This window comes from Hylobates moloch, unplaced genomic scaffold (genome assembly GCF_009828535.3).
Source record: "Hylobates moloch isolate HMO894 unplaced genomic scaffold, HMol_V3 SCAFFOLD_14, whole genome shotgun sequence".
Taxonomy (NCBI): domain Eukaryota; kingdom Metazoa; phylum Chordata; class Mammalia; order Primates; family Hylobatidae; genus Hylobates; species Hylobates moloch.
The window spans coordinates 100,425,339-100,440,267 of NW_026652289.1; the positions used below are offsets into that span (position 1 = coordinate 100,425,339).

General features: G+C 38.0%; 1 protein-coding gene and 1 non-coding gene across 4 annotated transcripts in view; one reads left to right on the forward strand and one right to left on the reverse strand.

Annotated features, from left to right (window-relative positions):
• The window catches only part of TEX9 (testis expressed 9), a 199,622-nt gene that overhangs the window by 27,566 nt on the left and 157,127 nt on the right, over positions 1-14,929 (forward strand). The window lies entirely within an intron of this gene.
• LOC116482660 (U6 spliceosomal RNA) lies at positions 9,495-9,600 on the reverse strand. The gene has a single exon (XR_004251939.1). It is a non-coding gene; the product is annotated as a U6 spliceosomal RNA (small nuclear RNA).

A 14,929-nucleotide genomic window follows, 5' to 3' on the forward strand; every position in this document is an offset into this window, starting at 1 on the left:
AACCTTGAAATCTTGTAGTGAGTCCTCCAATTTTGTTCTTCTTTTCAGATTTTTGTGTACTAGCTCTTTCACTTTTCCTTAAAATTTTTCTGCTTTCTTAAGATAAAAGCTTGGATCACTGATTTGAGAACTTTCTGATTTCCTTTTCTTTCTTTCTTTCTTTCTTTCTTTCTTTCTTTTTTTTTTTTTTTTTTTTTTTTTAACAGGGTCTCATCTTTGTTGTCCAGCATGTAGTGACTGTAACCTTGAACTCCTGGATGGGAGCAATCCTCCTGCCTCAGCCTCCCTGAGTTGCTGAAACTACAGGAATGTGGTACCACGCCCAGCTTTTTTTTTATTTTTTATTTTTTGTAGAGACAAGGTCTCCCCCTCTTGCCCAGGCTCGTCTCCAACTCCTGGCCTCAGGCGATTTTTCTGCCTTAGCCTCCTAAAGTGATGAGATTACAGGTATAAGCTACCATGCCTTTCTTATAGTTTTAAAATATAAGCATTAATGCTAAAACTTTCACTATGAGGGCAGCTTTATCTGCATCCCAATAATTTTGATATGATGTTTTTTCATGTTGATTCAATTGCAACTATTTTCCAATTTTCTTTGTAAGTTCTTCTGTGACCCATTAATTATTTAGAAGAGATTTTATAAAAATTTCCAAATAGGATTTTTTTCAGAAATCTTTATTTGTACTTTAATTCTGTTATACTTCATATGATTTTTAATTCTTTTAAATGTATTGTTGTTTGTTTTAAGGCCCAGAATATTGTCTATCTTGGTGAAGGTTTCATATTTTTGGAAAATAATATTCTCTTGTGTGGGTGGCCTGTTATATGAATATCAATTGGGTCAAGGTGGTTGATGGTGTTGTTCAGGCTTTTTAATCCTTTACTGATTTTCAGTCCTACTGCTTTATTGATTACAGTGAGAAAAGTGTTGATTCAAAAGACCTTTTGATATGATACTACAGTTCTTGGGTGCTCTGAGCCACCAACCATAATTTTGGACTTATCTAATACCTTTTATTCTGTCAGATTTTACTTCCTATATTCTTTTGTTAGATATGTGATTATTATGCATTTTTTGTATATTCTTTGTGAATTGGTTGCTTGTCATTACGTAATTTTTCTCTTTTTTTTTTTGAGACAGAGTCTCACTCTGTTGCCCAGGCTGGAGTGCAGTGGTGCAATCTTGGCTTACTGCAACCTCCACTGCCTGGGTTTAAGCAATTCTCCTGCCTCAGCCTCTCAAGTAGCTGGCACTACAGGTGTGCACCACCATGCCTGAGTGATTTTGTATTTTTAATAGAGATGGGGTTTCTTTTTCTTTTCTTTTTTTTTTTTTAGTACTTTAAGTTCTAGGGTACATGTGCACAATGTGCAGGTTTGTTAAATATGTATACATGTGCCGTGTTGGTTTGCTGCACCCACTAACTCATCGTTTAGGTATTTTTCCTAATGCTATCCCTCCCCCATCCCCCCACCCAATGACAGGCCCTGGTGTGTGATATTCCCTGCCCTGTGTCCAAGTGTTCTCATTGTTCAATTCCCACCTATGGGTGAGAAAATTCGGTGTTTAGTTTTCTGTCCTTGAGATACTTTGCTCAGAATGATGGTTTGCAGCTTCATCCATGTTGCTACAAAGGACATGAACTCATCCTTTTTTATGGTTGCATAGTATTCCATGGTGTATATGTGCCACATTTTCTTAACTCAGTCTATCATTGATGGACATTTGGGTTGGTTCCAAGTCTTTGCCATTGTGAATAGTGCTGCAATAAACATACGTGTGCATATGTCTTTATAGCAGCATGATTTATAATCCTTTGGATATGTACCCAGTGATGGGATGACTGGGTCAAATGGTATTTCTAGTTCTAGATCCTTGAGGAATCACCACACTGTCTTCCACAATGGTTGAACTAGTTTACCGTCCCACCAACAGTATAAAAGTGTTCCTATCTCTCCACATCCTCTCCAGCACCTGTTGTTTCCTGACTTTTTGATGATGGCCATTCTAACTGTGTAAGATGGTATCTCATTGTGGTTTTGATTTGCATTTCTCTGATGGCCAGTGATGATGAGCATTTTTTCATGTTTCTGTTCACTACATAAATGTCTTCTTTTGAAAAGTGTCTGCTCATATCCTTTGCCCAGTTTTTGATGGGATTGTTTGATTTTCTTCTTGTAAATTTGTTTAAGTTCTTTGTAGATTCTGGATATTAGCCCTTTGTCAGATGGATAGATTGCAAAAATTTTCTCCCATTCTGTAGGTTGCCTGTTCACTCTGATGGTAGTTTCTTTTGCTGTGCAGAAGCTCTTTAGTTTAATTAGATCCCATTTGTCTATTTTGGCTTTTGTTGCCATTACTTTTGGTGTTATAGTCATGAAGTCATTGCCCATGCCTATGTCCTGAATGGTATTGCCTAGGTTTTCTTTTAGTGATTGTATGGTTTTAGGTGTAACATTTAAGTCTTTAATCCATTTTGAATTAATTTTCATATAACATGTAAGGAAGGGATCCAGTTTCACCTTTCTGCATATGGCTAGCCAGTTTTCCTAACACCATTTATTAAATAGGGAATCCTTTCCCCATTTCTTGTTTTTGTCAGGTTTGTCAAAGGTCAGATGGTTGTAGATGTGTGGTGTTATTTCTGAGGGCTCTGTTCTGTTCCATTGGTCTATATCTTTGTTTTGGTACCAGTACCATGCTGTTTTGGTTAGTGTAGCCTTGTAGTATAGTTTGAAGTCAGGTAGTGTGATGCCTCCAGCTTTGTTCTTTTGGCTTAGGATTGTCTTGGCAATGCAGGCTCTTTTTTGGTTCCATATGAACTTTAAAGTGGTTTTTTCCAATTCTGTGAAGAAAGTCATTGGTAGCTTGATGGGGATGGCATTGAATCTATAAATTACCTAAGACAGTATGGCCATTTTCACGATATTGATTCTTCCTGTCCGTGAGCACGAAATGTTCTTCCATTTGTTTGTATCCTCTTTTATTTCATTGAGCAGTGGTTTGTAGTTTTCCTTGAAGAGGTCCTTCACATCCCTTGTAAGTTGGATTCCTAGGTATTTTATTCTCTTTGAAGCAATTGTAAATGGGAGTTCACTCATGATTTGGCTCTCTGTCTGTTTTTGGTGTATAGGAATGCTTGTGATTTTTGCACAATGATTTTTTATCCTGAGACTTTGCTGAAATTGCTTATCAGCTTAAGGAGATTTTGGGCTGAGACGATGGGATTTTCTAAATATACAATTGTGTCATCTGCAAACAGGGACAATTTGACTTCCTCTTTTCCTAATTCAATACCTTTATTTCCTTCTCTTGTCTGGTTGCCCTGGCCAAAACTTCCAACACTATGTTGAGTAAGAGTGGTAAGAGAGGGCATCCCTATCTTGTGCCAGTTTTCAAAGGGAATGCTTCCAGTTTTTGCCCATTCAGTCTGATATTGGCTGTGGGTTTGTCATAAATAGCTCTTATTTTGAGATACGTCCCATCAATACCTAATTTATTGAGAGTTTTTAGCATGAAGGGCTGTTAAATTCTGTCAAAGGCCTTTTCTGCATCTATTGAGATAATCATGTGGTTTTTGTCTTTGGTTCTGTTTATGTGATGGATTACGTTTATTGATTTGTATATGTTGAACCAGCCTTGCATCACAGGGACGAAGCCAACTTGGTCTCGGTGGATAAGCTTTTTGATGTGCTGCTGGATTCGGTTTGCCAGTATTTTATTGAGGATTTTTGCATCGGTGTTCATCAGAGATATTGGTCTAAAATTCTCTTCTTTGGTTGTGTCTCTGCCAGGCTTTGGTATCAGGATGATGTTGGCCTCATAAAATGAGTTAGGGAGGATTCCCCCTTTTTCTATTGATTGGAATATTTTCAGAAGTAATGGTACCAGCTCCTTTTTGCACCTCTGGTAGAATTTGGCTGTGAATCCGTCTGGTCCTAGAATTTTTTTGGTTGGTAGGCTATTAATGATTGCCTCAATTTCATAGTCTGTTATTGGTCTATTCAGAGATTCAACTTCTTCGTGGTTTAGTCTTGGGAGGGTGTATGTGTCAAGGAATTTATCCATTTCTTCTAGATTTTCTAGTTTATTTGTGTAGAGGTGTTTATAGTATTCTCTGATGGTAGCTTGTATTTCTATCATATCCATGGTGATATCCCCTTTATCATTTTTTATTGTGTCTATTTGATTCTTCTCTCTTTTCTTCTTTATTAGTCTTGCTAGTGTTCTATCAATTTTGTTGATCTTCTCAAAACACCAGCTCCTGGATTCATTGATTTTTTGAAGGGTTTTTTTGTGTCTCTATCTCCTTCAGTTCTGCTCTGATCTTAGTTATTTCTTGCCTTCTCTTAGCTTTTGAATGTGTTTGCTCTTGCTTCTCTAGTTCTTTTAATTGTGATGTTAGGATGTCTATTTTATACCTTTCCTGCTTTCTCTTGTGGGCATTTAGTGCTATAAATTTCCCTCTACACACTGCTTTGAATGTGTCCCAGAGATTCTGGTACTTTATGCCTTTGTTCTCATTGGTTTCAAAGAACATCTTTATTTCTGCCTTCATTTTGTTATTTACCCAGTAGTCACTCAGGAGCAGGTTGTTCAGTTTCCATGGAGTTGTGCAGTTCTGAATGAGTTTCTTTTTTTTTTTTTTTGAGATGGAGTCTCGCTCTGTCTCCCAGGCTGGAGTACAATGGTGCAATGTCGGCTCACTGCAAGCTCTGCCTCCCAGGTTTTACGCCTTTCTCCTGCCTCAGCCTCCCAAGTAGCTGGGACTACAGGCATGCACCACCTACGCCCAGCTAATTTTTGTTTTGTTTTGTTTTTAGTAGAGATGGGGTTTCACTGTGTTAGCCAGGATGGTCTCGAACTCCTGACCTTGTGATCCGCCCGCCTCAGCCTCCCAAAGTGCTGGGATTACAGGCATGAGCCACCGCGCCCGGCCCTGAGTGAGTTTCTTAATCCTGAGTTCTAATTTGATTGCACTGTGGTCTGAGAGGCAGTTTGTTGTGATTTCTGTTCTTTTACGTTTGCTGAGGAGTGCTTTACTTCCAACTGTGTGGTCAATTTTGGGATAATTGTCATGTGGTGCTGAGAAGAATGTATATTCTGTTGATTTGAGGTGGAGAGTTCTGTAGATGTCTATTAGGTCTGCTTGGTGCAGAGCTGAGTTTAAGTCCTGGATAACCTTGTTAACCTTCTGTCTCATTGATCTGTCTAATATTGACAGTGGGGTGTTAAAATCTCCCATTATTATTGTGTGGGAGTCTAAGTCTCTTTATAGGTCTCTCAGGACTTGCTCTATGAATCTGGGTGCTCCTGTATTGGGTGCATATATATTTAGGATAGTTAGCTCTTCTTGTTGAATTGATCCCTTTACCATTATGTAATGGCCTTCTTTGTCTCTTTTGATCTTTGTTGGTTTAAAGTCTGTTTTATCAGAGACTAAGATTGCAGCCCCTGCTTTTTTTTTTTTGCTTTCCATTTGCTCGGTAGATCTTCCTCCATCCCTTTATTTTGACACTATGTGTGTCTCTGCACGTGAGATGGGTCTTCTGAATACAGCACACTGATGGGTCTGGACTCTTTATCGAATTTGCCAGTCTGTGTCTTTTAATTGGGGGCATTTAGCCTATTTACATTTAAGGTTAATATTGTTCTGTGTGAATTTGGTGCTGTCTATGATGTTAGCTGGTTATTTTGCCCATTTCTTAATGCAGTTTCTTCGTAGCATTGATGGTCTTTACAATTTGTCACCGTTTTGCACTGGCTAGTACCAGTTGTTCCTTTCCATGTTTAGTGCTTCCTTCAGGACCTCTTGTAAGGCAGGCCTGGTGGTGATAAAATCTCTCAACATTTGCTTGTCTGTAAAGGATTTTATTTCTCCTTCACTTATGAAGCTTAGTTTGGCTGGATATGAAATTCTGGGTTGAAAATTCTTTTCTTTAAGAATGTTGAATATTGGCCCCCACTCTCTTCTGGCTTGCAGAGTTTCTGCTGAGAGATCTGCTGTTAGTCTGATGGGCTTCCTTTTGTGGGTAACCTGACCTTTCTCTCTGGCTGTCCTTAACATTTTCCCCTTCATTTCAACCTTGGTGAATCTGACAATTATGTGTCTTGGCGTTGCTCTTCTCGAGGAGTATCTTTATGGTGGTCTCTGTATTTCCTGAATTTGAATGTTGACCCACCTTACTAGTTTGGGGAAGTTCTCCTGGATAATATCCTGAATTGTGTTTTTGAGCTTGGTTCCGTTCTCCCCGTCACTTTCAGGTACACCAATCAAAGGTAGATTTGGTCTTTTCACATAGTCCCATATTTCTTGGAGGCTTTGTTCGTTTCTTTTTACTCGTTTTTCTCTAAACTTCTCTTCTCACTTCATTAATTTCATCTTCAATCACTGATACCCTTTCTTCCACTTGATCGATTTGGCTACTGAAGCTTGTGCATACGTCACGTAGTTCTCGTGCCATGCTTTTCTGCTCGAGATGGGGTTTCATCATGTTGGTCAGGCTGGTCTCAAACTCTTGACCTCAGGTGATCCACCCACCTTGACTTCCCAAAGTGCTGGCATTACAGGCATGAGTCACCACGCCTAGCTAATTTTCCTCTTTACCCCAGGAAATGTTCCTATATTGAAGTCGTATTTTCTGATATTAATATTGCCGCACCAGTTTTCTTATGATTAGTGTTTGTATGGCATATGACTTTCTACCCTTTTATTTTGAACTATTTTTGTTTTATCATTTAAAGTAAGTTTCTTGTAGACAGGATGTAGTCAGGTCTCTTTTTAATTATTAAAATTTAGAAAAAATTCACATAAAAGTCACCATTTAAAACATTTTAAAAATGTACCATTTAGGCTGGGCACAGTGGCACACGCCTGTAATCCCAGCACTTTGGGAGGCTGAGGTGGGCAGATCACGAGGTCAGGAGATAGAGATCATCCTGGCTACATGGTGAAACCCTGTCTCTACTAAAAGCTACAAAAACAAAATTAGCCGGGTGTGGCGGTGGGCACCTGTAGTCTCAGCTACTTGGGAGGCTGAGGCAGGAGAATGGCCGGAACCGGGGAGGCAGAGCTTGCAGTGTGCCGAGATCGTGCCACTGCAGTCCAGCCTGGGTGACAGAGCGACATTCCATCTCAAAAAGAAAAAAATGTACAATTTAGTGGTTTTTAGACTATTCACGATGTTGTACAGCTGTCATCTCTGTTTAATCCCAGAACATTTCCATCACCCCAAGAAGAAACTTGTACCTGTTGGCAGTCAATTCCAATTCTCCCCTTGCTCCAACCCCTGGCAATCACTAATTTACTTTATTTCTCTATAGATTTTCATATTACGGATATTTCATATAAATGCAATGTACAATATGTGGCCTATTGTGTCTGTCTTCTTTCAGCATGTTTTGAGGGTTCATCTATGTTGTAGCATGTATCATTCTTTTGCTTCTTATGGTTGAACAAGATTCATTGTATGGATATATTACATAAATTATCCAGTTCATCAGTTGATAGGCCCTTGGGTTGTTTTCACTTTCTGGCTATTTTGAATAATGCTGCTATGAACATTCATGTACAGCTTTTTGTGTGAACATGTGTTTTCCCTTCTCTTGGTCATATACATAGGAGTAGAACGGCTGAGTCATGCGGTAACTCTATTTCTAACTTTTTGAGGAACTGCCAAACTGTTTCTCATAGTGGCTGCACCATTTTGTTTTCCCAATAGATTCGACTTTAGAAAATGTATAACATACTCTTTTATTTAGTTGTGTTTACATCATTTACATTAAATTAAATTATTGGTATTGTCAGATTTAAATCTATCATCTTGCTAGTTGTCTGCTATTTATTTAATTTGTCCTTTATTCTCTTTCTGTCTTTTTCTGTCTGCTCTTGAATTGGTGGGGGGTTTTTTGTTGTTGTTTTTTTGTTGTTGTTGTTGTTGAGACAGAGTCTCACTCCGTCACCCAGACTGGATGCTGGAATGCAGTGGTGCGATCTCAACTCAGTGCAACCTCCGCCTCCCGAGATCAAGCAGTTCTCCTGCCTCAGCCTCCTGAGTAACTGGGACTACAGGCACGTGCCACCACGCCCGGCTAATTTTTGTATTTTTAAGTAGGCATGGGGTTTCACCATACTGGCCAGGCTGGTCTCGAACTCCTGACCTTGTGATCTGCCCGCCTTGGCCTCCAAAAGTGCTGGGATTACAGTACCACACCCGGCCGAATTGGGTATTTTTTTTTAACTCAATATTATCTCTACCGTTGGTTTACTTATACTTCTTTTTAACTTTTTAGTGGTTGACATAGAATTTATAATGCATGTCTCAATTAATCACAGTTTACCTTCAAATAACATTATATCACTCACATGTAATGTTAGAACTTTACAACAGTACACTCCAATTCCTCCCTCCAATCTGTTGTTCTATCATTTTCTTATATTTCACCTTTACACATGTTGTAAACACAAAGTAGTCTTTCTATTATTTGCTTTAAATAGTTGGCTATCTTTTAGAGCAATTAAAATAAGGAAAAAAAGTCTTTTATCTTTGTCATTTCTTTGTGTAGATTTAAATTTCTGTCTCACTCTGATTCTTTCTGAAGAAATTTCTCTAATACTTCTGTTTATATTTGTCTGAAAATCTTTATTTCTTCTTTATGTGTGAAAGATAGTTCTGTAACATATAAAATTCTGGTTTGACAATTTTTTCAGCACTTTAAATGTTTCTTTCCATTCTTTTCTAGCTTGCATAATTCCTGGTGAATAGTCTACTCTAATTCTTATATTTGTTGCTCTATATGCAAAATGTCTTTTTACATCTGGTTGTCTCTAAGATTATCCCTTTAGTGTTCACTTTTAGCACTTTGAATATGATGTGTCCAGGTGGTTTTATTTTTGTTGCTCTTATTTATCCTGCTTATGGTTCTCTGACCTTCTCAGATCTGTGGCTTCATGTCTTACATTATTTTGGAAAAATGTTAACCGTCTTCAACCAATGTTAACTCTCCAAATATTTATTTGGTTTCTTTCTTTTCTCTGTCATTTTCACCCCCAACCCTATGTAGGATTACCATTCTACATAGGGTAGACCATTTGATATGATACCACAGCTCTTGGGTGCTCTGAGCCGTTTTTATTTACCCACTTTTTTTCTTTTTGTCCTTCAATTTGGATAATTTCTATTGACCTACATTCAATTTCACTGACTTTCCTTGATGTTTTGAGTGCAATGAAAGGAATCTTTATCTCTGTTACCATGTTTTATTTCTAGTATTTCCATTAATTTCTTATAATTTCCATTTCTCTGCTGAAATGCTGTCTTTTTATGCATGTTGTTAATTTTTTCCCACTAGAACCCTATTAATTGTAGTTATTTTAAGTTACTTGTCAGATAATTTTAATGTCTACGTTATCTCTTGAATCTTGTTCTTTTGGTTGCATTGTTTTTTGACAGTGAGTTCATTTTTTCTTGCTTTTATATGTCTCTTTCTCTCTTTTTTAATGAAATGCTTCATGAATTTGTCTGTCATCCTTGCACAGGAGCCATGTTAATCTTCTCGTATCATTCCAATTTTAGTGAATGTACTGCCAAAGTGAGCACTTTCCTAACGTTCTATTAATTGCCAGAGAGTGTGTAGAACAGTAAGAAATCAGGTAAGTAGTATTTATGCCTGAAAATTGGCAGGCATGTTTTTTTTTCTCCTACCATTATTGTGTATGTGGGAGAAGGTTGTGTCAAACTTGTCGGGAGTGGAGCTGGTTTTATGTTTTGCTGTTGCTGGGTTTGTCTTCAGTGTACCACCGGCTTCATTCCTCTGCTATTGCTTTATCTTTAGGGTGAGGGTTAGTTTGCTGGATAGTTTTTCTTGAAGTTCCTAATCCTACGCTCAGGTTTTAGCCTTCCCTGTGTTCCTGAGTTTTAGAATAGGTCACTCTCCAAGGTATCTTACTTGCCAACAGCAAACTGTTGGTGTTTGATTTTCCTGCTGATGAGGCCAGGGGAATTCCCTGTTGTCTTAGTTTAGCCTCATTCTTCAGTAGATCCTATGTCCCTATGTCTAAGGATGGTGCTTTCTTAATCCTTTCACTCCAGTACTAGCAAAAAATTTCTAATGGTCTAGATCCAGAATGGTTTTATGGCTCCTCCCGCAGCGGTTGGAAGTTTTCTCATCCCCAGCTTCCAGCTCACTTATGGCCTAGGGATGACATGGTTTGCTATCCACCCCTCCAAACCCCATACCCCAGCTGGTTAGGTCTTTTGTTCTTAGTGGACAAAGGACCAAGCACAGCATGATATCTTTCCCACAGCTTGGCTACTACCATTTTCTAAGGCTCATCTTCATTGGATGCTTCTTCTGGTCTCTTGCTCTGTCCCCAGTCTTTCTAATGAACACCTCACTAGCCCTAGGGAGAAGAGCCTATGAATGGGTACAAATTCATGTCATGTACATGGCTCCAAAGGATTTTATACCCTTATTTTAGCTCACATCAGCCTTTAGCAATTTGTTTAAAATTTTTAGCTGAATTAATCTTATATACTTTTTTAGTGGCCCCATCTTCCTAGTTCTGCCTAGGTGAGTCAGCCTCTTGCCCTTTGTGCTATTATTGTTATATATTTTGTTTGTCTATATTTTCTTAACCCACACTACTTTATAATCGTTATTTTTTTAAATGCTCAACATTCCCTTATATTACCAATATATTTAACTTTTCTGAACTGTACCTTTTCTAAATTCCTTCATGTAGTACTGTGCTTCCATTCATTCTTGTTTAGCTTTAAAAAATTGTATCTTTTTTTCTTATAGTGTAGTTCTGCTTGCAATAAATTGCCTTCATTTTTCAAAGAGGTTCTAACTGAGTATATAACTCTATACTCAGGTTTTTTTTTTTTTTTTTTTTTTTTTTGAGACGGAGTCTCGCTCTGTCCCCCAGGCTGGAGTGCAGTGGCGTGATCTCTGCTCACTGCAAGCTCTGCCTCCCGGGTTCACGCCATTCTCCTGCCTCAGCCTCTCCGAGTAGCTGGGACTACAGGCGCCCGCCACCACGCCCGGGTAAATTTTTTGTATTTTTAGTAGAGACGGGGTTTCACCGTGGTCTCGATCTCCTGACCTCGTGATCCGCCCGCCTCGGCCTCCCAAAGTGCTGGGATTACAAGCGTGAGCCACCGCGCCTGGCCAACTCTATACTCAGTTTTATAGTTGGCAGTTATATTTTCCTATAGCATTTTACATATGCCATTCTATTGCCTTTGGCTTCCAAAAATTCTGTTGAAAAATCAGTCTTATGTCCTGTTGCTTCTTTGAAGGCAACATGTATCTTTTCTCTGTTTTTACAATTTTCTCTTTTTCATTAGTTTTCAGCTATTTGACTATAATATTCTTGGGTGTGATCTCCTTTGTATTTTTCTTGGACTTCTCTAAACTTCTTTTTTTATTTTAGTTTTTTGTTTTATTTTACTTTAAGTTCTGGTATACATGTGCTGAATATGCAGGTTTGTTACGTAGGTATACATGGGCCATGGTGGTTTGCTGCACCTGTCAACCCATCATCTAGTTTTAAACCCTGCATGTATTAGGTATTTGTCCTAATGCTCTCCCTCCTCTTGCCCCCCACCCCCGATAGGCCCCGGTGTGTGATGTTCTCCTCCCTGTGTCCATGTGTTCTCATTGTTCAACTCCCACTTATGAGTGAGAACATGCAGTGTTTGGTTTTCTGTTCCTGTGTTAGTTTGCTGAGGATGATGGTTTCCAGCTTCATCCATGTCCCTACAAAGGAGATGAACCCATTCATTTTTATGGCTGAATAGTATTCCATGGTGAATATGTGCCACATTTTCTTTATCCAGTCTATCATTGATTGGCATTTGGGTTGGTCCAAGTCTTTGCTATTGTAAAAGGTGCTGCAGTAAACAGATGTGTGCATGTGTCTTTATAGTAGAATGATTTATAATCCTTTGAGTATATACCCAATAATGGGATGGCTGGGTGAAATGGTATTTCTGGTTCTAGATCCTTGAGGAATCACACACTGTCTTCCACAGTGGTTGAACTAATTTACACTCCCACCAACAGTATAAAAGCATTCCTATTTCTCTGCATCCTTGCCAGCATCTGTTGCTTCCTGATAGCCATTCTAACTGGTGTGAGATGGTATCTCATTGTGGTTTTGATTTGCATTTCTCTAATGACCAGTGATGATGAGCCTTTTTTCATATGTTTGTTGGCTGCATAAATGTCTTCTTTTGAGAATTGTCTGCTCATATCCTTCGCCCACTTTTTGATGGGGTTGTTTGTTTTTTTTTCTTGTAAATTTGTTTAAGATCGTTGTAGATTCTGGATATTAGCCCTTTGTCAGATGGATAGATTACAACAATTTTCTCCCATTCTGTAGGTTGCCTGTTCAGTCTGATGATAGTTTTTTTGTTTTTGCTATGTAGAAGCTCTTCAGTTTAATTAGATCCCATTTGTCAATTTTGGCTTTTGTTGCAATTGTTTTTGGTATTTTAGTCATGAAGTCTTTGCCCATGCCTATGTCCTGAATGGTATTGCCTAGGTTTTCTTCTAGGGTTTTTATGGTTTTAGGTTTTACGTTTAAGTCTTTAATCCATCTTGAATTAATTTTTGTTTAAGGTTTAAGGAAGGGGTGCAGTTTCTGTTTTCTGCGTATGGCTAGCCAGTTTTCCCAGCACCATTTATTAAATAGGAAATCCTTTCCCCATTGGTTGTTTTTATCAGGTTTGTTGAAGATCAGATGGTTGTAGATGTGTGGTGTTACTTCTGAGGCCTCTGTTTCTTTCCGTTGGTCTATAGATCTGTTTTGGTACCAGTAGTATGCTGTTTTGGTTACTGTAGCCTTATAGTTTGAAGTCAGGTAGCATGTCACCTCCAGCTTTGTTCTTCTTGCCCAGGATTGTCTTGGCTATATGAGCTTTTTTGGTTCCATATGAAATTCAAAGTAGTTGTTTTTTTCTTATGTATTCATTTCATTAGAGAATTAGGTAAACCTCACATTACATGGCCAAGGCCAAAAAATTTTGTACAGTTAGAATGTGTTGAAGAAACCAGCCACAATGTAACCAGATTAGGTTTCAACAAGGAGATGACTGTATTCCTCCAAATAACCTTCATTTAGGAAGATGACATTCCTCCAGTATGTGGAAAGACAATAAATGCCCTTTCTGCTCTCTGCCACTGAGGAAGAAATTCTCCCTCTTGAGGGACCAACACTATTTCGTTGTTTTTTTTTTTTTCTCTTTTCCCTTCTCCTTTCTTTGGTTTCCCCTTTCCACAAAGCTTCTTTAGTCATTTTTGCTTATCCTTAAAATCCTGATGCTCATCTCTTTTATAGATTGTGGTACTGCATTAAAATTTTCAATATTTTTGTTCGATCTATTTTTTCCTGTATGTTCTTTACAATATTTATTATTGTCATTTTAATCTCCTTGTATGATAAACATTAATATCTACAGCATTTGTGGGCCTCCTTCTATTGTCTATTTTTAAACCTGATTATTGCACATATTATCCTTTCTCCTTGTATGTCTTGTAATGCCAGATATAGTGTATGAAAGTATCATAGAGAAGGAGATGATGTATATTCCACCAGCAAGTGTTTCATCTTTTCTCTGCAAGGCAGATAATGTGAAAGGCTGATTCCCTCAATCCAAAAAAGATTAGGTTAGTTGCAGGTTGCAGTTCTAGTAAATTACAGTGCACCACTGGAGTGTCTTTGGGCCCATCATCCCATTTTGACTGAGTCCTCCATATATTGTCTCCCCAGCCTAGGTACTGTGGGAGATTCATTTCTTTCCTTAAGAAATTTTGAGATTAGCTTTTTAGCCTCTGCTTTCTAGAAAATGTCTTTATGGGGATATGGCTAGTATTTTTGAAGCAGTTCTTCCTTGTGGGACTTTCTCTCTTAAACACTTTATTTATTTTGCCTTTTAGAAGCTTATTGCTGAACTTTTCCACTTTCCCCACAGGCCCAAAACTCAGTAAATATCTCTTGAGGAAAGTTTCTCATAGGTTTTGGGTTCCTCAAAATTTCAATCTGTCATGACAACCTCAACTACCAAGAGATCCACGTTTTGTTTTTTTTCCTCACCCACTCAGTCCCTCCCTCTGTCTGCATCAAGTTAGTCCTTAATCCAAGCTTAGAATTACCAAATTTCCTGGGGGTAAGAAAATTGATTCTAGCAAAATCTTATTAAAAAGGGGTCTTCCTCCTCTGGAATATTATCTAGTCCTTGCTTCTGCATTACTCTAATGTCTTTAAAAATATGATTTTTGTCATTTATTTAATTTTCCTCTAATTGCTGCATTTGGAGCATTGGTTTGATACGACATTTTAAATTTACTCACAACATACATACATATATATATTTTTTAATTTTAAGGGAAAAAAAGCATGCATGTGCTTGCCAGTGACAAGGATTTTAAAAATGCTTTACTTGGTGTTTGCATACAGAAATGTACCTCATGAATTTATAGTTTTCTCATGTTTTAAACTATTTGAAACCACCAACCTTTATACTTTGTTGAGAAGAGCTAGGGAAGAGAATGACATATAGGAGGCTTTGGCCATAAAAGTGAACTGTGTTAAACAGGAAACCTGTTAAGGAATAATTTTTAAAAATTAAGACTTATCTCTTGTCTGGATACTATAGTGAATATGTGTCAAAGATTTCTTAACTCATTATCAAGGGAATCAACAAGATGGTAAAGCTGGTTCAAACAAGAATTTGAGGAACCTAAGGTATATAGTTATCTAGTCAAAGGAAAGCTAAAATGAGTTTGCTAATAGATAGTGTTTAATGTCCTACAGGGGAAGAAAACCACAACCACTGGCATTACGTTTACTTCCAGAGAGAAATCTAAAAGTTAACACCTAATTTTATGGAATTTAAGCCCTAATTAAGAGTATAGAGTAAG